We start from the raw sequence: 25,642 nt of genomic DNA, 5'->3' as shown, positions 1-25,642 counted from the left end.
GATTATTATATTCTTCTTGAAGTCTGAGGGTATTTCGCCTGTCTCATACATCTTGCTCACCAGATGGTAGAGTTTTGTCAGGATTGGCTCTCCCAAGGCCGTCAGTAGTTCTAATGGAATGTTGTCTACTCCAGGTGCCTTGTTTCGACTCAGGTCTTTCAGTGCTCTGTCGAACTCTTCACGCAGTATCATATCTCCCATTTCATCTTCATCTACATCCTCTTCCATTTCCACACTATTGTCCTCAAGTACATCGCCCTTGTATAGACCCTCTATATACTCCTTCCACCTTTCTGCTTTCCCTTCCTTGATTAGAACTGGGTTTCCATCTGAGCTCTTGATATTCATACAAGTGGTTCTCTTTTCTCCAAAGGTCTCCTTAATTTTCCTGTAGGCAGTATCTATCTTACCCCTAGTGAGATAAGCCTCTACATCCTTACATTTATCCTCTAGCCATCCCTGATTAGCCATTTTGCACATCCTGTCGATCTCATTTTTGAGACGTTTGTATTCCTTTTTGCCTGCTTCATTTACTGCATTTTTATATTTTCTCCTTTCATCAATTAAATTCAATATTCTGTTACCCAAGGATTTCTACTAGCCCTCGTCTTTTTACCTACTTGATCCTCTGCTGCCTTCATTACTTCATCCCTCAAAGCTACCCATTCTTCTTCTACTGTATTTCTTTCCCCCATTCCTGCCATTTGTTCCCTTACTCTCTCCCTGAAACTCAGTACAACCTGTGGTTCTTTCAGTTTATCCAGGTCCCATCTTCTTAAATTCCCACCTTTTTGCAGTTTCTTCAGTTTTAATCTACAGTTCATAACCAATAGATTGTGGTCAGAGTCCACATCTGCCCCTGGAAATGTCTTGCAATTTAAAACCTGATTCCTAAATCTCTGTCTTACCATTATATAATCTATCTGATACCTTTTAGTATCTCCAGGGTTCTTCCATGTATACAACCTTCTTTCATGATTCTTGAACCAAGTGTTAACTATGATTAAGTTATGCTCTGTGCAAAATTCTACCAGGCGGCTTCCTCTTTCATTTCTTACCCCCAATCCATATTCACCTACTACGTTTCCGTCTCTCCCTTTTCCTACTACCGAATTCCAGTCACCCATGACTATTAAATTTTCGTCTCCCTTCACTATCTGAATAATTTCTTTTATTTCATCATACATTTCTTCAATTTCTTCGTCATCTGCATAGCTAGTTGGCATATAAACTTGTACTACTGTAGTAAGCGTGGGCTTCGTGTCTATCTTGGCCATAATAATGCCTTCACTATGCTGTTTGTAGTAGCTTACCCGCATTCCTATTTTTTATTCATTATTAAACCTACTCCTTCATTACCCCTACTTGACGTTGTATTTATAACCCTGTATTCACCTGACTAAAAGTCTTGTTCCTCCTGCCACCGAACTTCACTAATTCCCACTATATCTAACTTTCACCTTTCCATTTCCCTTTTTAAATTTTCTAACCTACCTGCCCGATTAAGGGACCTGACATTCCACGCTCCGATCCGTAGAACGCCAGTTTTCTTTCTCCTGATAACGACGTCCTCTTGAGTAGTCCCCGCCCGGAGATCCGAATGGGGGACTATTTTACCTCCGGAATATTTTACCCAAGAGGACGCCATCATCATTAACCATACAGTAAAGCTGGATGCCCTCGGGAAAAAATACGGCTGTAGTTTCCCCTTGCTTTCAGCCGTTCGCAGTACCAGCACAGCAAGGCCGTTTTGGTTAATGTTACAAGGCCAGATCAGTCAATCATCCAGACTGTTGCCCCTGCAACTACTGAAAAGGCTGCTGCCCCTCTTCAGGAACCACCCGTTTGTGTGGCCTCTCAACAGATACCCCTCCGTTGTGGTTGCACCTACGGTACGGCTATCTGTATCGCTGAGGCACGCAAGCCTCCCCACCAACGGCAAGGTCCATGGTTCATGGGGGGAAAGATGTACATGTATAGACCAATAAATGATTACAATTTCAGAAAAATTGAATTTTTTGTTCAAGAGAAAGAGCTTCACAAATTTAGCAAGCCAATAACCAGTTTGTCCGCCTCTGGCCCTTAGGCAAGCAGCTATTCGGCTTGTCATTGATCGGTAGAGTTGTTGGATGTCCTCGTGAGCGACATCGTGCCAAATTATATCCAATTGGAGCGTCAGATCTTCAAAGTCTGGAGATGTTTGGATAGTCCCTTCCTATAATGTTTCAAACGTTGTCAAGTTGGGAGAGATCCGGCGATCTTGGTAGCCAAGGTAGGGTTTGGCAACCACAAAGACTAACAGTAGAATCTCTCGCCTTGTGCTGCTGGGCGTCATCTTACTGTGAAACGTAAGCGCAGGATGGCTTGCCATGAAGAGCGACAAAATGGGGCATAGCATACTGACGAGAAATAGCTGTGCTGTAAGGGTATCGCGAATGATAACCGAAGGGGTCCTGCTGTGAAAAGAAATGGCTTCCTATCATTCGTGGGCGACACTCAGGTTAATAACCCACAGCCGTCCGGGGTGTCTCCAGGCAAGACTTCGCTGGTCATTGAGGTTCAGTTCGAAGCGGGACTCATCACTGAAGACAATTCTACTCCAGTCAATTAGATTCGAGGCCGAAGAACTGTCTGCAGACGCCCCAGACAGTGGTTGGATACGAACGTGACTGTCGCCCGACAAATGGCCTGACAACTGTTGTCTGGGCATTTACATCACATCTGCCGATTTCCTTCTCGTTCAGGTAATTCTATCGTGGTGCGTCGGTTTTCCTTTCCTAAGAGTGCATTTTTCAATAGGTATTTTTTCTGTTTCTTGTGAATCTGTTATAGAGAAAACTCGGAGAAGTTGTGTAGTGTTCAATTTCGCTGGAAGTACCTGTAGACACACGAGATCTTTACTATAGGCAAGTACTCGTATGCAGTGGTTGCTTCATTGGTAGGAGGAGTGTACTACTTTTAGTAGTAGTAGTAATAGTTACACTACTGGCCATTAAAATTGCTACACCACGAAGGTGACGTGCCACAGACGCGAAATTTAACCGACAGGAAGACGAGGCTGTGATATGCAAATGATTAGCTTTTCAGAGCAGTCACACAAAGTCGGAGCCGGTGGCGACACCCCAACGTGCTGACATGAGGAAAGTTTCCAACCGATTTCTCATACACAAACAGCAGTTGACCGGCGTTGCCTGGTGAAACATTGTTGTGATGCCACGTGTAAGAAGGAGAAATGCATACCATCACGTTTCCGACTCTGATAAAGGTCGGATTGTAGCCTATCGCGATTGCCGTTTATCGTATCGCGACATTGCTGCTCGCGTTGGTCGAGATGCAATGACTGTTAGCAGAATATGGAATCGGTGCGTTCAGGAGGATAATACGGCACGCCGTGCTGGATCCCAACGGCCTCGTATCACTAGCAGTCGAGATGACAGACATCTTATCCGCATGGCTGTAACGGATCGTGCAGCCACGTCTCGATCCCTGAGTCAACATTTGGGGACGTTTGCAAGACAACAACCATCTTCACGAACAGTTCCACGACGTTTGCAGCAGCATGGACTATCAGCTCGGAGTCCATGGCTGCGGTTACCCTTGACGCTGCATCACAAACAGGAGCGCCTGCGATGGTGTACTCAACGACGAACCTGGGTGCACGAATGGAAAAACGTCATTTTTTCGGATGAATCCAGGTTCTGTTTACAGCATCATGATGGTCGCATCCGTGTTTGGCGACATCGCGGTGAACGCACATTGGAAGCGTGTATTCGTCATCGCCATACTAGCGTATCACCCGGCGTGATGGTATGGGATGCCATTGGTTACACGTCTCGGTCACCTCTTGTTCGCATTGACGGCAGTTTGAACAGTGGAGGTTACATTTCAGATGTGTTACGACCCGTGGCTCTACCCTTCATTCGATCCTGCGAAACCCTACATTTCAGCAGAATAATGCACGACCGCATGTTGCATGTCCTGTACGGGCCGTTCTGGATACAGAAAATGTTCGACTGCTGCCCTGGTCAGCACATTCTCCATATCTCTCACCAACTGAAAACGTCTGGGCAATGGTGGCCGAGCAACTGGCTCGTCACAATACGCCAGTCACTACTCTTGATCAAGTGTGGTATCGTGTTGAAGCTGCATGGGCAGCTGTACCTGTACACGCCATCCAAGCTCTGTTTGACTCAATGCCCAGGCGTATCAAGGCCGTTATTACGGTCAGAGGTGGTTGTTCTGGGTACTGATTTCTGACGATGTATGCACCCAAATTGCGTGAAAATGCAATCACATGTCAGTTCTAGTATAATATATTTGTCTAATGAATACCCTTTTATCATCTGCATTTCTTCTTGGTGTAGCAATTTTGAAAGCCAGTAGTGTACATTCTTCCCGGAGAGTAAAATTTGAAATCACTGTAGGTATTTCATAAAACCGTTTTACTGTATTAGCAGTACTTAGAAAACGTATTTTTCTTCTCACACTGTAAAATTTTTATCATAAGGGAGAAGTGTGTGCTTTGTCGTAGGTGTCTGATTTGTGAGTTACGTTGAGGGACTTGTGCAAAATATTTTGATTGGAGGGGGGAATGAGGCGCGGAAGCCAGTAGCCATTCTAATGAGATCCTCTCCTGCAAGTTTGAGGTATTTACCATAAATAAGTTAATACAGGAGTAGGAGCGGAAGATCTATGCACTTTAGTTGTAGTTAGAAAATACAAGGAAGGAACTAAATAGGACGAAGAGGGCGGTCTTGCTTATTTTTGTAGTTCCTACGGTACGCTCAATTGCCCTGGACAAGAGGGATAGATCGCCAGTAGCATGTAACGCACTGGGACTGGTAAACCACCAAATTCGTTTCTCTGACACTGTAGTTTTAGCAGGATCCAATAATTGCCGCGCGTGGTAGCCACGTCGTCTGAGGCATGTTGTCACGGTATGCGCGGCTACCCCGGTCGGAGGTTCGAGTCCTCCCTCAGGCATGGGTGTGTGTGTCGTCCTTAGCGTAAGTTCGTTTAAGTTGATTAAATAGTGCGTAAGCCAGTTTGTATTAGATTAAGTAGTGTGTAAGCTTAGGGTCCGATGACCTCAGCAGTTTGGTCCCATAAGACCTTACCACAAATTTCCAAAATTTCCAATAATTACTACGCTAGGATGTAAAGAGACACCGAAGAAATTCAAAAGCACAAAAATGATTTCAATAGAAAAGAGGAAGGATTGAAATAAGACAAGTGAGTCCTAGTGCTAAATAAAACGAACAGCGCCGATTCTTTCCCACTACAAGCTCCATAGCATACGTCGGCTCGACACCGCAATCTTAGACAGCTGTCTGATGACGCCACGAAACGATCTTTAGCGAGAATAATAACAGCGAACGAAAGAAACAGGGAAGTAATCTTTTCGCACTTTACCACCGTAATCAACCAACAAACAACAAAGAAAAATCAAAGAACAACAAGAACAAAAGTTACGTCGTCATAATAATTTCATGCTGCAACTAGCTATCATCTTCTAGTGCATCATATACTTGTGATTTACATTCGTCCGTCGCTAGAGACCGTTGCATAGATAGGTATAAACAGTTCGGCTTGCTGAGCTTTCTTGAGTCCGTAACAACCTCCTGGGTCGTTAAGGTCACTGATGACGTCTCCAGGTCTCTGATGACGTCTCCAGCAGTGGAAGACGAGACGTTGGGATGAGAATTATGCCTTGGACCACGACCTTATTTCTATAAATCAAATGTCAGCAACAACGTAAAAATTGCGCTTGGAGATTCCAACATTAAATTGTGGCTGCAGTGTAAATACAGAATGAATATTGAGAAACAGAGCTTACGTGAGAAATCGATTGTACATTAGAATGAAATGAAATGATCGTATGGCATTGTTGGCCGGGAGGCCCCATGTGGGGAAGTTCGGCCGCCGTATTGCAAGTCCTTTTTAGTTGACGCCACTTCGGCGACTTGCGCGTCAATGAAGATGAAATGATGATGAAAGACACACAACACCCAGTCATCACGAGGCAGAGAAAATCCCTGACCCCGCCGGGAATCGAACCCGGGACCCCGTGCGCGGGAAGCGAGAACGCTACCGCAAGACCACGAGCTGTGTACATTAGAAATTAGTAAACTTGATAAGAGGCTGTACAATAGAGACGAAAGCTAAAGTAAGATATCAATGAGAAATGTCAAAGGATTTGGAGATAAGAACTGGGGGTACGATAAGGTGAAGCATTGTCACCCATATTATTTAACCTCGTCCAAGAAAAAGTTGTAAGCGAAATGGAAAGGCATCGATCTGATTAGATTTCTGCAGATGCTGGCATATGCATAGGATATGACACCCAATAGAGTCAAGAGAAGAAATGATAAGAACAGTAAAGGACCTCAGCAGTAGTGTAGCGAAGAGGAGCTTGAGAATAAACCCAGAAAAAAAAGACAGAAGTAACGGAACTAAGTAGAAGGAGGAATCACAATGTACCTGGAGGTTACAGTTGGGAGAGATGAAGTTGAAGATAGCTGGAAACTTTAAATACTTGGGAACATACTGCAAACGATGCAATAATGTCCAGCTAGAAGTAAACTAACAAACTGTTAATACTTCCAGATCATGTTGATAGCTAATCTCAAAATAAATAAAAATCAAGACATAAAATACTGTAATTGCATAAAAACGCTTAGTACCACCAAGAGCGCTAGAGAAAATCTATTGATGTTTGAGAGAGAGATAAAGACTTTTGGGCAACAGCGAAGGTTAAGCGATTACAATGGGCTGGACATGTTGCGAGGATGACAGAAGATATTCCGAAAGTGGAGCTGGTAAGAATTCCAGAGGGAAGCGCCCCCGGGTGGGACCACGAACAAGATGGGAGGATGGACTAGGGGAAGACATGCAACAACTAGGGTTCACGGGTAACTGGATGGAAACTGCACAGAACAGAATCTGCTGGTGGTAGTCTCTAAAGTCGTCGCGTGATCTACAGTATTTTTCTTGCGGGAATATGTAAAGGAAAGTGTGTTCGTGTCCCTCGTGAGATAACAGAAGTGAAGAACACAATAACAGCCGCCATAACTTCTCTAAAAGCAGATACACTGACTGAAATTTAAGACGAATTTAGCTATCGTCCATATGTTGTTCACACTGCTGTTGGTGGACACATAGAGCATTTGTAATAGCATAGCTAAAACCCTAAGATTATGCGACTATTTTGCAATCCATCCCACGCTAGTAGTATGTCATTAACAATAAATATGGAGTTTTGAAATCAGATCATTCTTTTTGAAACACACTATATTTTATGAATACAAGTCCGTCGACCTTCTGTATATCAGTTTTCAGGTTTTATTTCCGATATTTATCGGACAGATTAGATCTTATATTTCGTTCCCCGTAGGTATCGGAAGTAAAGACCTAAAAACTAGAATGTACGCAGTCAGTGGACGTTTATTCATAAAACATAATTGCTTCGTTGCTATAAGTCTGTATTCAAGCCTTCTGGCTATGAACAACGAAGTATAGGGTTTCTTTTTCTTAAATTTATTTGCCTGTTGCGTATATTAGATGACGTGCGCCAGCACCGTTTGTACTCTTTCCTCTTCCAATTTGAATCAAGTTTCTTAATCTTACAGGAGGGATTTTATGACACATACATACATAAAGAAAGTTATAATAAAGTTTGCGTGAACCGGATTGATGCGGCCCGCCACGGATTCCTCTCCCCTGCCAACCTTCTCATGTCAGAGTAACACTTGTAACCTACGTCCTCAACTATTTGCTGAATGCTTTCCAGTCTCTGTCTTCCTCTATAGTTTTTATCCTCTACAGCTCCCTCCAACATCAAGGAATTTATTCCCTGATGTCTTAACAGATGTCCTATCGTCCTATCTCTTCTCCTTGTCAATGTCGTCCGCATATTCCTTTTCTCTCCGATTCTGCACAGAGGTTCCTCATTCCTTACCATACCGTCTACCTTATTTTCAACACTCTTCTGTAGCATTATATCTCAAGTGTTAAGATTCTCTATTGTTCTGGTTTTCCAGCAGTCCATGTTTCACTACCAAAGGATGGTATGATCCAAACGGAAATTCTCAGACATTTCTTACTCAGGTTAAGTCCTAATGTTTGATACTAGTAGACTTCTCTTGGCCAGGAATGCCCTTTTTGCCAGAGCTAGTCTGCTTTTTATGTCCTCCTTGCTCCGTCCGTCGAAGGTTATTTTGCCCCCTCGGTAGCAGAATTCTTTAACTTCGGCTACTTCGTGATCTCCAATTCTGATGTTAAGTTTTTCGCTGTTCTCATTTCTGCTACTTCTCATTACTTTCGTCTTTCTTCGATTTACTCTCAGTCCACGAGCTGTACTCGTTAGACTGTTCGTTGTATTCAATACATCCTGTAATTCTTCTTCTCTTTCACTAAGGATAGCAATGTCATCAGCGAATTTTATCACTCACATCCTTTCCCCCTGAAGTTTAATCCCTTTTTGAAGCTTTCTTTTATTTACGTCATCACTTCTTCGACGTATAGACTGATCAGTAGGGGCGAAAGACTACATCCCTGCCATATACCTCTTTTCTTCTCAACTCTTCGCTGTGGGTCTTCCAGTTTTATTGTTCCCTCCTGGTTCTTGTACAAATTGTATAATAACCGTCTTTCCGTAAAGCTTACCGCAATATTTCCCAGAATTTCGGGCATCTTGCACCATTTTAAATTGTCAAACGCATTTTCCAGAGCGACAAATCCTACGAATGTGTCTTGACTTTCTTCGGCCTTACTTCCATTTCCAATCGCAATGTCATAACTGCTTCGCTTGTGCCTCTATCTTTCCTGAAACTAAACTGGACGTCATCTAACAGATCCTCAGTTTTCTTTTCCATTCTTCTGTATATTATTCTAGTCAGAAACTTGGAAGCATGAGCTGTTAAGCTGATTGTGCATAACAGTTCTTACACTTGTCGGCTCTCGCTATCTTCGGAATTGTGTGGATGATGTTTTTCCGAAAGTCTGGTGATATGTGAAAAATCGTTTTGTTGCCTGTTTCCGCAATTAATTTAGAAATTCCTATGGAATGTTATCTATCCCTTGTGATTTATCTGATCTTAAGGCGTCCACAGCTCCTTTAAATTCTGATTCTAATACTGGAACTCCTACCTCTTCCCTATCAACTCTTGTTGACTTATCTTAGAAGCTAGATTAAGGAAAGGCAAACCTAAGTTTCTAGCATTTGTAAACTTAGAGAAAGCTTTTGACAATATTGACTGGAATACTCTCTTTCAAATTCTGAAGGTGGCAGGGGTAAAATACAGGGAGCGAAAGGCTATTTACAATTTGTACAGAAACCAGATGGCAGTTACAAGAATCGAGGGACATGAAAGGGAAGCAGTGGTTGCGAAGGGAGTGAGACAGGGTTGTAGCCTCTCCCCGATGTTATTCATCTGTATATTGAGCAAGCAGTGAAGGAAACAAAAGAAAAATTCGGTGTAGGTATTAAAATCCATGGAGAAGAAATAAAACTTTGAGGTTCGCCGATGACATTGTAATTCTGTCAGAGACAGCAAAGAACTTGGAAGAGCAGTTGAACGGAATGGATAGTGTCTTGAAAGGAGGATATAAGATGAACATCAACAAAAGCAAAACGAGGATCATGGAATGTACTCTAATTAAGTCGGGTGATGCTGAGGGAATTAGATTAGGAAATGAGACACTTAAAGTAGTAAAGGAGTTTTGCTATTTGGGGAGCAAAATAACTGATGATGGTCGAAGTAGAGAGGATATAAAATGTAGACTGGCAATGGGAAGGAAAGCGTTTCTGAAGAAGAGAAATTTGTTTGTATGGTGCGTAGCCATGTATGGAAGTGAAACATGGACGATAACTAGTTTGGACAAGAAGAGAATAGAAGCTTTCGAAATGTGGTGCTACAGAAGAATGCTGAAGATTAGATGGGTAGATAACATAACTAATTAGTAGGTGTTGAATAGGATTGGGGAGAAGAGAAGTTTGTGGCACAACTTGACTAGGAGAAGGTATCGGTTGGTAGAACATGTTCTGAGGCATCAAGCGATCGCCTATTTAGTATTGGAGGACAGCGTGGAGGGTAAAAATCGTAGAGGGAGACCAAGAAATGAATACACTAAGCAGATTCAGAAGGATGTAGGTTGCAGTAGGTACTGGGAGATGAAGAAGCTTGCACGGAATAGGGTAGCATGGAGAACTGCATCAAACCAGTCTCAGGACTGAAGACCACAACAACAAGTTACTCATATTTCCGAAATCCTGAATTTCTCTGAACATTTTTGTTCTTTCTTCTTTCGCCGCTCAGCCGAAGTATTTCTTCTGTTATCCACATTTTCTTGACAGTTACCTACCTTTTTCTTTCAGGCTTCTGTAATTGCCGTTTTTGGGTATGTCTATTCTTCTTCAACTGAACTGCCTACTGAGGTATTCATTATCGCAGTATCTATAGCCTCAGATAACTTCAAGCGTTTGTCTCCACTCCTTAGCACTTCCTTATCCCACTTCTTTGCGCATTGATTCTTCTTGACTAGTCTCTTAAGTTTCACCCTACTCTTTACCACTAATGAATTGTGATCTGAGTCTATATCCGCTTCTGGGTACTTCTTACAATCCAATATCGGAATCTCTACCTGACCATTATGTAATCGAACTGGAATCTCCCCTTATCTCCCGCCCTTTTACAAGTATAGCTCCTCCTCTTGTGATCTTGAACAGAATATTTGCTATTACTACCTGAAATTTTAGTCTTTCTCCTGTCTCATTCGTACTATGCTTACCAAACTCATTTTTTTTCCGTAACTCATTCTTCTACTCCTTCCCCACAACAGCATTCCAATCCCCTCATGACTATTAGATTTCGTCTCCCAGCTGCTTAAGTAAAAGAGCGTGGGTGAATTTCTTTCTTTGTATTAGCCGCTTCTTTGCTTTTTTTGGCCTAGATACCTCTACAACATCCGCGGTAAGCCCCAACTTTTGTTTCCGTGTAAAACCAAGCGGAATCCGTAGAACACAAACTCAAAGTACGTAGGACAAATAAATCACAACAACAGGGCGGTTCTATGAATGCTGCCACGACACTGGTCGGTTGGTGGATTGGTCGGTCGGTCGGCCGATAAATTGGTGCATGTCTGAGGGTCTTAGCATAGACCGTGCGTGACGTCACTGTACTGAAGTCAACTTCTGAGTCACGTTACCAAGGGCAACAGGGCTACTTCTGGAATACTGTTCAATTTATCTTAATTATAGTATTTTCAGTTACGGCTTCTTTATTACAGTGGTGTAGCGTATGATTGCACGGAAAGATATGTTAAGGGAAGTAGTATTTCCTATCATAGTTAAAGTTGTTTTAAAAATCAAAAGGATTCGTTAAAACATTTTTCGAGTCTATCTACAGGTTGAAGCAAATGAGTGATTTCTCTACCAAGGAGATACGAATGGTCTTCTTTTTGAGAATATTTATTTGTGTCTAAATACAACGAGGTGAATAAATAAGGGTAATTACACTGCCCATCCATCTTGTAAAAATACTTAACTAACCGGCAGTCAGGGTCATGTCTGGCTATCTTGGGGGTTAAGAACGCAGGACAATGTTTCGGGTGAAACGTCCCCTTACAACAATTATACATGACTGTGCTTAAACTGACACACAATATTTTTAGCGCAACGCAATCTGACTTTCAAAAATCCCTACAAAAGAATGGCCCTGACTAACATTAACCTATACGTTTCACAAATCACTTACCTCACAAAAATCTTCGTTACTCGAACTACTGCAATACAGCGAGCGCCACTACTGCCAGCTAAATAAAAGATTCAAACTACTGAAGGCACTAACTACTGATAGGCACAGTTAGCAAAAGAAAGATTTTGATAGAGAACAAACGATGTATTTACCTCAATATTGTTCAAAAGTCATATTATATATATCAGTTCATGACATCCAGTCTTACAAATTTACTCTTTCTTAATGAGACACGTCCAGATCGTCCGCTCTCAAAATTCCGCCATCTCTCTCCCCAAATCCACCACTGCTGGCGGCTCACCTCCAACTGCGCAACGCTACGCGCTGTTAACGTCCAGCTGCCAAACACTACAATGGCAGGCAACAATGCAAACTAGCTACAGACTGCACACAGCACAGCCAGTGAGTTTCATACAGAGCGCTACGTGGCGTTATCAATAAAAAAAACCTGTACAGCCTACTTACGTAGCCCCCATGCTCCTCGCAAAAAATTTTACAAATTGTTTTGGGCACTGGCCAATAATGATTTGATAAAATTTTTCATAATTACAATAACAAAGATATCAAATGCACACACTTATTGATACAATGTTGGTCAACAGCTAAAATTTTCTCTCTGTCCATAAAGACAGTCATGATCATTCATTACAGTAAAATTGCAGTGTTTTTCTCAAAGTCTAAGCAGTAAAAGAAAATGCACACGGAAGTAGTGGATTTCCATGCAGTCTTGAAGAAGTAGTGTTGTCTTTCCAACGGAAAGACTGTGCTGACTCTTGACGTGCAGACATGCCCTCAGACATGGGCCACAACAGAACAAACCCACAGCAGAGTCAGTCGAAGTTTTGAAGAATATTGGTAGGTAGATCATCACAGAGCAGACCCACAGTAGTCCTGGTAGAGAGTATGGTATTGGTGGGTCATCAAAGATGCAGCCCCACTGCAGTCCTTGTAGAAATAATGGTATTGGTGAGTCATCAAAGGTGTGGACCCACTGTAGTCCTTGTCGAAATAATGGTATTGGTGGGCCATCAATGATGCAGACCCACTGTAGTCGTTGTAGAGATGGCCAGCAGTCATCCATTGCGACTGTGCAGGTGCACAATTACCATAGAAGAGAATTGCGGAGAATATAGCAAGTCCATAAACCACCTCTTGTGCACTCACAAAGGTTTTTTTTAATCGTCCTTAGAACCAGCAATGCTGTTAACAAGTCCCTTGCTGAATTATTAACACATGTGCAAACACTATCAGTCCCTACTTCTCACATATTGTCCATATACTATGACCAATAGAAATGTGTGCAGTGAAATGAATGCTTACAAGTTACTTAATTTGATGAACTGGTGTCAATTACAATTTTATAACATAAGAATACAATAACAAAGGTACAAAATACATCATTAAAGAACATAACAATACTGATAACATTTGTAGTAAAACAGGCTTCACAAAAGAATATAAATAAACATGTACATCAGTGTTACAGGAATTATGACATAAGTAAATATATAAAATAATGAGAATAGTTTTCGAAACATTAATTTCACACTTGAGCATTGAAACAGAACAGAATTAATAATGTCTAAACATCTTTACAAAGTGAATAACATATTATTAATGCAAATTATATTTGAGGATAACAGTATTCCTCATAATAGTGAATGTACCTTAGTACTAGAAAAATTCTGCAACATAAATCGTATTAGCTAAACACATAGGTAGGAAGAACACAAATATACAAGAGCACACAAACACATAGCGGAATAACAGAAAGGGAAAGGACAGGGTTTGTTTTACTGCAGTATCTTGCAAACAAAACTTTCTTTACTTCTTGGAGATCTCCCTTCGTTCTTCATTATTTCAAAAAGTGCTATCTATACCTGCTTTCTGTTCTTTTTTCGTAAAACTTCTCAATGCATTTCTTCCAATTCATCGCAACTCATTCTCTTACATAGCCTACCCCATCTTAAGCTAACTTAAATCTACTGAGCTCAGATGCGTAAACTAAGGGACGAGGCAATGCAGCAACACAAAACAATTAACACAAACAGCAATAAAAAAATGCAAATTGGCAAAGCTAGCAGCAGTAAATCTAAATTAGCAGAGCAATTGCAATATTACAACTAATATAAGGCAATGTGCAGCAAACAATAAAAATAAATCATTAGTAAAACTGGCTTAACAGAGTAATACAAAGTCAAATGTAGTAGCACTATGCCTGGCAAGCAACAGCAGCAAATGCAATAACTTATACCTAAACATGACAAAGCTCAAGCAGAAAAAATATTACAGTAAAAATGGCCATGTTTAATACCTATGTCACATCTTAACACTAGAGTGATGCATCACCTTGATTTACCTCCGAAACAAGTTACCCAGTCATTGACAAAAATTATGTATGCAATTCCTGTGGAGGGAAATGTCTTTTTGTGCTCCCTCGTTTTTTTTGGAAGTAGATCATAAAATGGTTATTTACTGGATCTGTAGGCATAAAATATCTATATTAGTACATCTATTAAATTTTATTTTAACCAATGCTGCAGTGCAGCTAGGAACTAGATATTAAACGAAATGAGCAAATATATATATAAAGCAACATATGGAACGTCATTCACTAGGCAAATGGCGTCTCCAAAGGCAAAAAAAATATCTCAACTAGAAAGACAATAGATATAAAATGTTTCTCATCATTTCATTAGGCATTTTAGTAAATATCATAAATTAAGAGCTCCACAGTGTAATCATATATTTTCAAGTTTGAGCATGTCGTATTTGCGATGCTTTCTACAAAGAAATGTCAATAGCGAGGATAATGGCCTCCATTTTTCTCCACCTGTGCCTCTGAAAGGCACACACTAATGGCTTCTTTCCAGGCGACTGTCGTGTAGCTGGGTGCCCATGACGCATTACGTGAAGGTCACTTAACTTTCTTACCGAAATATTTACAACACCAGTTTGCACTACAGTGACAGTCTCATATAAAAATTTCACAGGTCGAGAATTTGTATTGCAAATGTGTAGAAACAAAATCCTATGAATATAACAGTGTCCAAAAAGTTTTCGCCGGCATTGTGATACATTCATGCATTTACACATATTTCATAACTCTTAAAGTACGATTCTTGGTTTCCAACATCCTTTTTCACAAGTCAGAGTCCCTAACCACTATTCATTACTCCTTACCTTATTACACATATACATATTCGTCGACACTTCTTCAATATTTCATCATAATAAATACGTAGCATAATCAAATTCCTCATATAGCATCAGCTTATTGATCATAAACATATCTCAACAGCATAATACACATTGTCATCGTAATAATAACATGATAAAAACTCAGACAAATCTCAAAAACGTCGTAGCTTTCCGCAATAATTTCAAAACCTAAAGAAAATTCTCTGCTCATTTCAATAGTGTCATCTACCTCAAACGTACTTTAAAAATCGTGATCCCATACAAAATATATCATTCAAAGCTCTCATAGTATCACAATGGTTCCGAAGAAATATGAACAGTTCACAAAGTACAGACAAAATACAATTTCATAAGTGTGAAGTTATTCAACGGTGTAATTACGTAAACATGTCACTGCCGTAGTAAAAATGTTTGTCTCTCTCAGTTAAATGATCAGATAGCTGTGTAATTCTGTGTTAGAGAAATAAGGTACCGATGTGTAAAGTTGTATAAGCAAGTACCATATTAGCTAGGGCTCCTTGTGCTTGCCAATCACATGGTACACAAAGAAGGCGTGTACCCCTCTGAGGATTAATGTAATTATACCCTCAGGTGTTACAGATTACAGCAATGGAATGAAATGTATCACAGAAGACCTTTGTATCATTGTAATTCGAAAATCTTTAAAAATAAATGTTTTAAGTACAAAATTAATCACTCAAATACGTGTACTGTAGCGCTAAACTGTGCGTCTTGTTGTAAGATAATCTCTGTGGAAGTGACATAGTTATCGTCCTCCAAATGCTAAGTTCTACAGAAGTCAATGTACTTACCTCATGATAAACAAAAGTGAAATGCTTTGCGTATAGATATCTTACTTATTACGCTTATTGCCGTGATGAAGAAAGTACTGTGCTGCAACGTATTGTTGTGCTATGGAAAAGGCTGTCTCATTCTAGCTAAACCACAGAAGTTACTACTAAAACATGTTTTCCTTTCCAGAAGAATTCAGAGAAACTGTGCATATATAAAACAGAAACACCGCAAAAGCAACATTGTAAATTATCACTCATTAGTAGCGTCGTGATAAAATCATGTAGCTGTCACATAAACTAACCACTGTGTCATCTGGTATCTCACAGAAAGTACTTTAAATCCAGAATGTATTTTCAAGTAAACCAAAATGTTGCATTAAAATCTCATTAGCGGTGCCGGTATATGTTCTAATTATGTGAGCCTTATAGTCGTTACATGATTGTGCAACTAACAAGTAAGATCGTACACACACAATAACACTGTGTCGTCTGTTCACTATAAGAATGCATTCGTAATTACTGTCTAACTATGTCCCCTGGTTCGCGACCAGATATTTCATTTTAAAACATTGCTGCATGTTAACAGGTTCTAAGTGTGACAAAGCATACTTGTAACGTGAAGTGAAAAGTTTTATGGCAAAGACAAAGTTAAAAAAGCAGATTATGATTCAATAAACGGTTTCACATGTGAAATGTGGTGCAATCTTCAAAGCAATTATCATGTTGTATACGTCGGTAAGAAATGCTCAAATTTTTCTCAAGGTTAGCGTCTATGTTATTTTTCTCTGAGCTAGCCGACGCACGTGGCTGCCTGCGGTGCGAGTCATTGTCTGCTATCTCTTTGTTGGCGTGCGTCGATACTGGGATTAGGAGACATAACTTCTACAAATTCACCTTGCCGAGAGGGCCCAGCCCTGTTTGAATCCCGCCAGTTCTGATGAAATTCAGGTCTGTCGTTATGTCGGTAGTTTAGATAGTTTTTTTTTTTGTCGGTCATGTGGTGGAAAATTTCTCCCGGAATCGTAACTGCGCGGTGGACCGTTGCGTCTGAAGTTATTCTTTCTCCCGTGATAATAATTATTTTGGTTTCCATATTGTCTGTTTCTCTGATTGTCTCTGTGATAGTCGTTACCGCGGAGAGGTGACCTTTCCGTGTAATAATTACTACTCTGCCAACGGTTGTCATACGGGTGGTGTCTGTTTTGGTCACGATTTACGTTGTAAGAATAGCGTTGTCGTGTCCAGTTATTATTTCTGTCATCATGGAATTGTGATGGATGTGACCTGTAATTGTTGTGTTCCTGTTTTCGTGTTCTGCGATTGTCAGTGTCAATTTCTAATTCTTGTAAGAGTCCCTGAAAAGCTTCAATGTCGTCTTTGCAACGTCCTGCCAAAATAATATGTCGCAAATGTTCAGGTAATTTGATTAAGCAAATGTGGATGAGTTCTGAGGGGCTGTATGGGTTTGACAGGTACTGATTCTTGTGCAACATGTCTTCAAAATATTTCACAAGACTGGAGAATTCAGATTGTTCGAAATGTTTCATCATTATGATGCTATGTTTTACTCGGTCTTGTGTAGCTTGAGACCAATATGCCGAGAGGAAGGCATGATAAAATTCTCCTTCACTGTGACAATCGTGAATGACAGATCGCATTCTTACAGCTGGTTCATTCTCTAAATAGCCACACATAATTTCTAATCTGTGCTCTAACGGCCAGTTGGGAGGAAAACAATGAGAAAATTGATGAAGCCACACTTGTGGATGAATGTCGTTGCCAGAATTCTTAAATGTTTGGAATTTACGTGTAGTAATGAACAACTTATAATCAAAATCATCATGTCGGCGAGTCGCATATCGGTCAATGTTACTTCGTTTCGGCGGTTCAATCTCAAAATTCAGTGCGGCTTGCCAATTTCTTTCATAATTCCCGAAATGCCCTGTGTTATTATTTTGTGACTTTTCCGTATTTCTAAGTCCATCTTCCCGTGTTGGAGCGCGTGTCCTCTGAAATACGTAATTTTTGTGTTACTTGTGCCAACTGATCTTGTACTTCCCGGATTTCTCTTTTGTGTTGCGTATTAATTTGATTCTGATTTTGTTTGAATTTCTTAATTTGTTCATACTCTTCTGTGTCGGTGATGGCTACAGGTCTTGTGTCATTCAGATCATCATCTACCTTTGCAATAAGTTAGTGAACTGATCCGAAAGTTCGGCTACTTTCTTCGATAGTGTACTTATTTCCTCAGTGTGTTTTTCTGAACCAAGTTTCAGAGTGTCCAGTTGTGTTGAAATCGCATCTACTGTGTCCTTTAAGTTTTCCTGAGTTTTTGCAAGTTGTATAACCGAATCGGTAGATGCAACCGAGTCAATTTTAGCTTGCAAGGTCTCATGATTTTCATGAACAATAGTTTGCAGTTCTTTTATGGCTGCTTCGTGATTCTGTAATGTATTTTCATGCCGCGAAAAAATAGGTTGGAAATGCTCACAAATTTGTGTTTTTACGTCATTACAGACTTTTTGACATTTCGATTCGATTTTATGTAACTCAGTAGTTAAATATTCACGTGTTTGTTCAAGCATATGTTCGACTGAGTCTAACTTTTGAAGCTTTTGTTCCATTGCGTCTAACTGTTGCTGTGTTTGTCTCTGGTGTTGTTCCATTGTGTCTAACTTTTGAAGATTTTGTTCCATTGTGTCTAACTTTTGTAGCCTTTGTCCCATTTGTTGCATTAATTGTAATAACAATGCACTGGTGTCTGAAACATGTTCCTCAGTGCTTTTCGGCAGTGAAGTTGCACCGGCAAAATTCACATTTTGACAAGCAGAAAATGTGTCTTGAGGACACAAAACCTGAATCTGCAGTATTTGCAAGATTGTGTCCTGTCAATCCCGATTCCTGAGGAATGATTCCTGACAGGAATCGACCGATCGATCGATAATACTTCCCTGTTCACTAATTGTTTCACTGCCTACACCATTATTTGCAGTGCGCTCCATTTCCCTATGCACAATTACCAAATTACTACTTTGAACTTTAGTTAATTCATTACAAGGTGGCGCTAACACACTGCTTTCGTCTTCACTGTCATTTCTCAGTTTACTTTGGAGCCTAGTATTACGTTTTTCACACTCCATAATTGTCACAATATTTCACACAATAACACAGAAATGCAGAATTTGAAGAGCAAAAATAAGAAAAGACATTAACATAGCACTGAAAATACTATCTAGTTAATCACAAGCGCAGCTGCAAAATACTTGGTGCAAATGTACAAGCATGCCACAACTGTTTTACTGTACAACATTGAAAGACTGCAACTACAAAGGAGATTCTCTCTACAATTACTGCTAGCAATAAACAAAAGCTACACTAATTACACAAACTACAAGAAAAAATCAGAAGATTCCAGTGAGGTATCCTGGCAGGGTCGCCAAATGAATTGTCCCCTAGAACAATTATACATGACTGTGCTTAAACTGACACACAATATTTTTAGTGCAACGCATTCTGACTTTCAAAAATCCCTACAAAAGAATGGCCCTGACTGACATTAACCTATACGTTTCACAAATCACTTACCTCACAAAAATCTTCATTACTCGAACTACTGCAATACAGCGAGCGCCACTACTGCCAGCTAAATAAAAGATTCAAACTACTGAAGGCACTAACTACTGATGGGCACAGTTAGCAAAAGAAAGATTTTGATAGAGAACAAACAATGTATTTACCTTAATATTGTTCAAAAGTCATATTATATATATATATATATATATATCAGCTCATGACATCCAGTCTTACAAATTTACTCTTTCTTAATGAGACACGTCCAGATCGTCCGCTCTCAAAATTCCGCCATCTCTCTCCCTACAACCACCACTGCTGGCGGCTCACCTCCAACTGCGCAATGCAACGCGCTGTTAACATCCAGCTGCCCAACACTACAATAGCAGACAAGAATGCAAACTAGCCACAGACTGCACACAGCACAGCCAGTGAGTTTCATACAGAGCGCTACGTGGCGTTATCAATAAAAAAAACCTATACAGCCTACTTACACGGGGTCCCGTGTGCGCTCTCCAGCGTTGAGGCAGAGTGTCATCTACATCTATATCCATACTCCGCAAGCCACCCGACGGTGTGTGGCGGAGGGTACCTTGAGTACCTCTATTGGTTCTCCCTTCTATTCCAGTCTCGTATTGTTTGTGGAAAGAAGGATTGTCGGTATGCCTCTGTGTGGGCTCTAATCTCTCTGATTTTCTCCTCATGGTCTCTTCGCGAGATATACGTAGGAGGGAGCAATATACTGCTTGACTCCTCGGTGAAGGTATGTTCTCGAAACTTCAACAAAAGCCCGTACCGAACTACTGATCGTCTCTCCTGCAGAGTCTTCCACTGGAGTTTATCCATCATCTCCGTTGGATCTTCTCTATCTCTTCTATCAACCCTATCTGGTACGGATTCCACACTGCTGAGCAGTGTTCAAGCAGTGGGCGAACAAGCGTACTGTAACCTACTTCCTTTGTTTTCGGATTGCATTTCCTTAGGATTCTTCCAATGAATCTCAGTCTGGCATCTGCTTTACCGACGATCAACTTTATATGATCATTCCATTTTAAATCACTCCTAATGCGTACTCCCAGATAGTTTATGGAATTAACTGCTTCCAGTTGCTGACCTGCTATTTTGTAGCTAAATGATAAGGGATCTATCTTTCTATGTATTCGCAGCACATTACACTTGTCTACATTGAGATTCAATTGCCATTCCCTTCACCATGCGTCAATTCGCTGCAGATCCTCCTGCATTTCAGTACAATTTTCCATTGTTACAACCGCTCGATATATCACAGCATCATCCGCAAATAGCCTCAGTGAACTTCCGATGTTATCCCCAAGTTCATTTATAAATATTGTGAATAGCAACCGTCCTACGAAACTCCCCTGCGGCACACCTGAAATCACTCTTACTTCGGAAGACTTCTCTCCATTGAGAATGACATGCTGCGATCTGTTATCTAGGAACTTTTCAATCCAATCACACAATTGGTCTGATAGTCCATATGCTCTTACTTTGTTCATTAAACGACTGTGGGGAACTGTGTCTAACGCCTTGCGGAAGTCAAGAAACACGGCATCTACCTGGGAACCCGTGTCTATGGCCCTCTGAGTCTCGTGGACGAATAGCGCGAGCTGGGTTTCACACGATCGTCTTTTTCGAAACCCATGCTGATTCCTAAAGAGTAGATTTCTAGTCTCCAGAAAAGTCATTATACTCGAACATAATACGTGTTCCAAAATTCTACATCTAATCGACGGTAGAGATATAGGTCTATAGTTCTGCACATCTGTTCGACGTCCCTTCTTGAAAACGGGGATGACCTGTACCCTTTTCCAATCCTTTGGAACGCTGCGCTCTTCTAGAGACCTACGGTACACCGCTGCAAGAAAGGGGGCAAGTTCCTTCGCGTACTCTGTGTAAAATCGAACTGGTATCCTATCAGGTCCAGCGGCCTTTCCTCTTTTGAGCGATTTCAATTGTTTCTCTATCCCTCTGTCGTCTATTTCGATACCTACCATTTTGTCATCTGCGCGACAATCTAGAGAAGGAACTACAGTGCAGTCATCGAGAAAATGACGTACTTTGTTGTGCCAGTGGGGTGGAGCTCCATCCTGTTGGAGTATGAAGTCTTCAGAGCCCTCCTGAAATTGCGGAAAAACCCAGTTCTGCAGCATTTGAAGATAGCTCATTCCAGTCACTGTGTTTTCCTGTGCAAGGTCGACTTATATCTTTGCAGAAGCACCATGTCTCCTCATATTGGCGATACCAAAGGCGAATGTTTTTGGGATCGGGCGGATCAATGCCACGCGCCGACGAAAGGCACGCTGGGCAAACAGTAGCTCACAAAACGCCCCCTTCTGTTGAGCCAACACATTCTTATGACCGACTGCAAACTGAAAATTCGCATTGACTGACATCTAACGGCGATTTCCTGAACCTCTAGGCCACATCCATTCAAACAACTCACATGTTTCGTAATTATTACCGTCCAAAATCAGGTCATTCTTCTTGAAACACCCTTTGCATCTTTCACACATAGAGACTGCGTTTTATTGGCAGAACAGAAAATGTAACAGATCTACTAAAGAGACTGCCTACACTACGATTGTCTGTCCTTGTTTGGAGTACTGCTGGGCGGTGTGGGATCCTTACAAGATAGTATTAACGGAGTGCATCGAGAAAGTTCAAAGAAGAGCAACACGTTGCGTGTTATCGCGAAATAGAGAAAAGAGTGTCACTGACGTGATACAGGGATTGGGGTGGACATCATTAAGCGCAAGGCATTTTTTGTTGCGGAGGAATTTTCTCACGAAATTTTAATCACCAAATTTGTCCTCCGAATGCGAGAATATTTTTTTGACGCCGACATATATAGGAGGAAATGATCATCATAATAAAATAAGGGAAATCAGATCTCGCACGGAGAGGTATAGGTATTCTTTTTTCCCGCACGCTGTTCGAGAGTGGAATAGTAGAGAATTGCTGTGAAGGGGTTCGATGAACCCTCTGCCAGGCTCTAAAATGTGATTTGCGGAGTATCCATGTCGATGTTGATGTACTCTCTGTAAATCCCACTTGAAACTATTATTTCTTGCATCTCTATTGCTATACACCTGGCGCGACATGACCCACAAAAACTTTAATCTTTAAATTTCCCTATACAGTCTGTCATTAAAATGTCGTCCGCCTGGCACTCTGTCGTGTATATCAGAACAGCGTTTAATACTTTTTATATAAAAAGTGTTCTTTCGTACATGTCCGAAAGAACAGATACCATCTTTGTATATAAATAGTTAAGGCTCACCGGCCACTTGACCATCTTCTTCTTCTGTGCAGATGCACAAACAGTGCCCGAACTCTTACGGGAATCGGCAACGCGCCGCGAGTAATGAGTATAATGGGCGGGGGCACTACGAATGTAGTGCGGGACAAAACGTTGAGAATGTGGGTTTCGCTGGATGCGTGGCAGAGATAAGTCCCTGCAGTCGCACTATCCTCTGTGTCCTCGGTGGCTCAGATGGAAGCCGGCACGGTAGCTCAGCGTGTTCGGTCAGAGGGTTACGTGCCCTCTGTAATAAAAAAACTGAGTTAATCGATCAATAACGAATTCAAAAGGTTGTCTTACAACGTCCGCACCGAGCAGATGCAAGGAACAAAAGCGAACAAAATGAAATATATTTAAAAAAAATGTATAGAGGGTCTGCCATGTAAGCAGGAGATCCCGGGTTCGCGTCCCGGTCGGTGCATATATTTTTATCTGTCCTCGTTGACGTATGTCAACGCCTGTAAGCAGCTAAGGGTTTTCATTTCAGCGTTTAATACCGCACGTCGTGACAAAATACAAACTATTGTCGGACGGTTGGCACGACAGCGCTACACACCGCACAATTTATTCAGCGCAGTGGTTGGTGCAGATCGGATTGACTTTGCGGGCTTGGGAGGGGTGGTTGAGGGGGGAGGGGTGGAGAGGGGGTCGGCGGTAGGGTAGTTCTGTTCACGACCGATAAGAAGACTTTGTCGGTCGGTTGGCCAAAGCGCCTAAACAAGTAGGTCGGTCTGTTGGTTGGTGCCTGTGTCGGGAGCCTTTATCTATGGTGTAAGCTTGCGACACACATGGAGCGCGGCGCTAGCCCGCGATGCCCCGCTCTCCAGCCGCGACGTCACGGAGTGCCGGGTGACGCAGCGCTCTGCGCCTGAGATACGCGACCAGCCGTTGCGGAAGGTCCGCTCTGCGGTGCACGCCCCCTCAGCCTGCGCGCCTCTGACGTCACGGACCCGTACCTACCGCCAGCGGCTGCGCTGCCACGGGTTGTCTATCAGTCGCTGCGACCTAGCACCGCGCTCCGGCTATCTCCGCGGCCCATCTCTCTTACCACGCAGCGCCGGGGCAGCCTGCAGGGTGAGTGCCTCGCTTCTCTAACTGACCGCCGCCGAAGTGTGTGTGGGTGTGTGGGTGGGGGGCTGAAGAAAGTGCTAATCCACGAGAGCGTCATGATGAGTTATTGAAAGTCACCTGTCGGTTGTATTCGAAAACGAAAACATAATACTGCACTAAAAAAAAAAAATTATAATAGAAAATTCCTTCTAGCGGAACGTATGGGAAACGCAACATACATTATAAGATTAATCCTTTCGAAGTTCAGGGGTAGCTCATTCTTCCGCAGACTCGTACAATCAACTCTCTAAAGGGGGAGGGGGATGGGGAAGGGGGGGGAGAGATGGAGGGGGGGGGGGAGAGATGGAAGCTATTACCTTAAGATAGCTTAAGATTCAAAGTACATTCTTCTTCTTAAGGTGCATATGGCACTCTTAAGGTGATAAAATATCGACGAAATACTAACGTCACCTAAAAGGGAGAGTGCTGCGGTGACCTGCTAGTTTACTCACGAAAGGTAATCGTACTTGTTATGAGTTTCGTGTACCTTGCTTAGACCTGGATCTGACTAGTTGTGTACGCTAACACTTCGACAGTTTCACCAGAACCTCATGTAAAAGCCATGACCGCGATCTTCGTGTAGTACTCTGTGGTAGGCGAAATTAGCAAGCACTCTTTTGTCGGTGATTGTATCTAAACATTCCATCCGTTTCTCCCTTTATTATATACTTGCTAAGTGACAGATATCCTCACTCGTCTCGGGAAAAATATCTGCAGCAGTCTTCCCATCCTGGTAACTGTCGCCTTGATTTTGCGAGATGTTTGGAGTGTCTAAAAGCAGAAGTACGACGTTAATTTGTCAAGTACTTGAAACACTAATTCAGACTCTGGTATTAGGTGCAAGTTAAGTTTCGGTTAATTTATCTGTTAAATCTGGACACATTACAAGCCTTCGACCTTTCTTACATCGGACCATACTTTTTGCAAAGTAAACTTACAGATGGGGAGGGAAAAATGGCCAAGAGGAGGAAAGTGGTAAAGACATGTCTAGGACGCAAGATTTGATGCTGTAAATTGTGTATGGGAACCAGGTGAAAAAGGTATGAGTTACCATTACTTCCATTTCTGTTTTTGAAACTGGGAAAAGTATTTAGCTACGGTCTCTGGGAAAGTTATTCCACAGAGTGCAGTACAGCACTTACAACTCACTTCGAGTAAACACTTCTGGTTTGGGGGAGAGGATTGTAGGAACTTGAGGTAAATTACATTGTAATAATAGAGGATCTCTTCAGTATGGTATTTGATGGCAGATCTTTGTAGTTATCAAGGAAGCGATGAAACGAAGACATCGTGTAGTACTTTGCTTTAAATTGTGTGCGGTGTAGAGGGGGGGGGGGAGGAGGAGCTGGCTTTTGGGTACAGGGTAGGGGGAACTTACCAATAAAGGACGTCAGCTTTGACACATGACGTGTGACGTTGTGTGTGTAATATAGAAGTTATATTTATATTTTTTACGCTTTGGTGACACTGATTAGTAGAGCTGCCTGTCTAGGTTAGGTTGGACTGTTAATTTAGCTGTCACTCGGCGAAGCCAATGAACGTGATGTCATGACAGTAAATAAAATTCTTATTTTTGCACCTATTTTAAGAATATTAGTCTTCAATAAACTGTTTATAAACGCCATTTTGCTCTCGTGGGTTAAAGGACGATCTTCGGTATCGTTGAAACTGGTATGGTGAAAGATGGGTGAAGATGACGAAAACTTATTTTGGCTCAGGCGCAAACACTCAATAGTTTCTAAAGAAATGACGATCAGAGTTTCGATACGACTTTCAGTGCACTCACATAACAAAAGTGTTGGTATCGCAGGGGTTGAGATCACAGTTTCGAAGTTTCGCGCTCCATGTCCAAATACAGTCTTATGTTTTTTTCTTTTGTTGGAGAAATGTCA

The 25,642-nt window shown here is 41.6% G+C and overlaps 1 protein-coding gene across 2 annotated transcripts in view; it reads left to right on the top strand.

Annotated features, from left to right (window-relative positions):
* LOC126241704 (scoloptoxin SSD14-like) overlaps positions 1-25,642 on the top strand; it is a 588,477-nt gene that overhangs the window by 174,235 nt on the left and 388,600 nt on the right. Inside the window, exon 1 of one of the 2 annotated variants that reach the window (XM_049948032.1) lies at positions 23,635-23,714. The exons of the other annotated variant lie outside the window; for it this stretch is intronic. The gene's annotated coding sequence lies outside the window, so the exon portion shown is untranslated. Of the gene's footprint in view, positions 1-23,634; positions 23,715-25,642 lie in introns of those variants that run through there. 2 annotated transcript variants of the gene reach the window in all.

The sequence above is a fragment of the Schistocerca nitens genome, chromosome 1 (assembly GCF_023898315.1).
Source record: "Schistocerca nitens isolate TAMUIC-IGC-003100 chromosome 1, iqSchNite1.1, whole genome shotgun sequence".
Classification (NCBI taxonomy): domain Eukaryota; kingdom Metazoa; phylum Arthropoda; class Insecta; order Orthoptera; family Acrididae; genus Schistocerca; species Schistocerca nitens.
The sequence above is the reverse complement of the archived record's forward strand: the minus strand, read 5'-3'. Positions and strand labels throughout refer to the sequence as shown.